General features: G+C 34.6%; 1 non-coding gene across 1 annotated transcript; it reads left to right on the top strand.

Moving 5' to 3' along the window:
* The first annotated feature begins 2,522 nt into the window (after window positions 1–2,522).
* On the top strand, window positions 2,523–2,686 carry LOC123596640. The gene has a single exon (XR_006711795.1). It is a non-coding gene; the product is annotated as a U1 spliceosomal RNA (small nuclear RNA).
* The last annotated feature ends 370 nt before the right edge of the window (window positions 2,687–3,056 follow it).

Raw genomic sequence — 3,056 nt, 5'->3', positions numbered from 1 at the left:
TTGAGACAGATATTATTAAAATTTTAAACAATAATTAATTTAAAAAATTTTAAACAGTATTTATGTGGCAGAGCCAAGGCTCAACCTATTATTTGACTTGAGTGTCTTTTTTTACAGCATATATTCTAGGACTTAGAGTACAAAATAACAAGGTGCCAAATATTGAGGGAGAAATTTAGACCTGATTTAATTTCTTTGAATGATTAGAACTCACCTTGGAATATTAAATTTTTTTTTTATTTCAAACTGTCAAGTTTAAAGCTAATTAATTTCTTGTCAAAATCATTTCTCTAAAATATAGCCAGTTAACAAGGAATGTTAGTGAGAAACATTAACGCATTAACAGATAAAACAGTATTATTCTGACTCTCTAATATATGCACTGCATTGGTAAAATTATTTTCAAAAATCTGGTTTATAATAATTATTTGGGTATAAACATACAGAGACTTCAGATAGATTATTTATTTTTTCAATCTCCTTTGTTAGTGGTTATTATGTTAAAAGATTAAAAATAGGGGTGCCTGGGTGGCTCAGTTGGTTGAGCATCCGACTTGGGCTCAGATCACGATCTCACACTCTGTGAGTTCAAGCCCTATGTCGGGCTCTGTGCTGACACCTCAGAGCCTGGAGCCCGCTTCAGATTCTGTGTCTCCCTCTCTCTCTGCCCCTCTCCTGCTCATGCTCAGTCTCTCTCTCTCTCAAAAATATATAAACATTAAAAAATTTTTTTTAATATTAAAAATAAATAAATGGCTTGTTCCAAGTTTCTACAAATGGTAAACTTATAAACTGATTTTAGTTGAGGTATCAACATGGTAACAAATATAAATATAAATTATGTATATATACACTTTCTGTTCATTTTAATAACTCTAGAAAGCAATAAAAATATACAAGTTCAAGCAACTATTGTGTAAAATTAAAATTTCCAAATATTTTCTATGTTTTCTGACTTAACTTTTGTGTGTTTGTTCAAGATTGTTTTGTCAATATTTTCTTTCCCCACCCACATCCCACAGTTCATTGTTCTGGGGCAGCAAGCCTTACGCTCCATTTAATATTCCTTGCTTATATCATTTTTGGGCGTAGACCTCAAAAGTGACCCCATTTCAGAAAATAAACCAGATCTCACTCCATCTCTGAGATTATTTTTGTTAGACCATGTGGCCCTTATCCACAGCAGCCTAAGTTACATTCCAAGATAGTGAGGACTCTTCTGAGATGCTTCAAATTGTATCCTTTCCAGAATCCTAGTCCACAATCTCTTCTAGAGTGCTGGTAACTATCAACACAGAGAGGAGTCAAAGATCCTCCCTTATGAGAATTCTACCCTCTAGAAAACAGCTGGCAACAGATGATCAGATATTTGCTAATACTGCTACAGTTTGAGATCTAAAGCAAAAAATCACCAATTATCTTCAAATTTAAATCAGAAGAACTTCTTAGATAAAATCTTCAATCACAATAAAATTTGAAGCAGAAAAATCCTTTACTTCTCAATAACCAGTATCTCAATATGTACCACCAATATATTGTAGGAGAGGTAATTCATGCACCTTTGTTTCTCTGCCTTTATTTGAGATACATTATTTTTAAGTAATTAATTAATCTTGATTATGAGGAAGGAAAAAGAGAAACAAGAGTTTTTTGAAAACATATCAAAAGGTTTATTTCCACATATGCAAAGTGCCCTTGAATAGCCAATAATCTATAATGATTGAAAATGCATTTTGCCCATGAAACATATAACTGCTTATATTATTGCTTAATATATCTTATACTTACAACTAGACAATGCCCACTGGTATATTAAAGCTCTATGATTCCAACAGAAAAGAAACTTCTTACATAGGATTTTAGAGTTGCTGGAAATTGTTTGAACACACTTTTTTTCCCCTAAGTAATATTACTTGATACCAATAAAATTTTTATTTGAAATCTTTCTCTACTGCAGAGTGACTCATGCTTTACTTCCGTGGATATCCCAAATGTATCACTAAGGCAGAATAGTAAGGCATGACCTTCTGCAGGCTAAATGAATAAATAGGTTGAGGTTTTACTTTTGTAACAGTGGCAAGATTAGTTAACTTAATCATTAAGCTAGACTTTACATATTACCATTTAATACACCCCTTCACTGAGCACACATGATTTCAACTTATTATGATTTTACTCTGTTTGACTTTTTAACCCCTATCTTCGTAGACAATCAACACCTCAGAAAATGAAAGCTTGGCAAGGGGAATTATTAAGCCTCTTCAGTAGAACATAAACTGGCCCAAGAAGCATTATGACCAAGACATGGTAGAATTGACCCATCTTAGGGGCTCCTAGGTGGCTCAGTTGGTTGAGTGTCCAATTTCAGCTTAGGTCATGGGCTCAGGTCATCCTCCCACAGTTCGTGGGTTTAAGCCCCAATCAGGCTCTGTGTTGATAGCTCAGAGCCTGGAGCCTGCTTCAGATTCCGTGTCTCCCTCTCTCTGCCCCTCCCCTGTGCTCTCTCTTGAAAATAAATAAACATACTTACCTGGCAGGGGAGATACCATGATCATGAAGGTGGTTTTCCCAGGGCAAGGCTTATCCATTGCACTCCGGATGTGCTGACCCCTGCGATTTCCCCAAATGTGGGAAACTCGACTGCATAATTTGTGGTAGTGGGGGACTGAGTTCGTGCTTTCCCCTATTAAAAATAAATAAATAAACAAACAAACGTTAAAAAAAAACAAAAGGGGTTGACCCATGTGATTTTTTTTTTCTTTTTCTTCTCAATCTATGACAATACTGTTAAAAGCTGAAAGACTTCTATCTAAAAATATTTCAGGAAATCAATTCAATATCATTCAATATCAAAATACAGTGGTTTGCACATAAAAAAGATTTTGGAAATTCTGCTGTTTTATGTTTAACCACCTTAGAAAGCCAATAGGAAGCACTGTCAACAGAAGTTGAGTCCTGTATCACAACTAAAACAAAATGTCACTGATTCAACTAAAACCTTCTATAGGGCAAAAAAAACCAAACCCATGAAATGGTAAGGGAAAAGAAGTGGATAA

The sequence above is a fragment of the Leopardus geoffroyi genome, chromosome B1 (genome assembly GCF_018350155.1).
Source record: "Leopardus geoffroyi isolate Oge1 chromosome B1, O.geoffroyi_Oge1_pat1.0, whole genome shotgun sequence".
Classification (NCBI taxonomy): domain Eukaryota; kingdom Metazoa; phylum Chordata; class Mammalia; order Carnivora; family Felidae; genus Leopardus; species Leopardus geoffroyi.
This window is presented reverse-complemented; position numbering and strand designations above follow the sequence as displayed.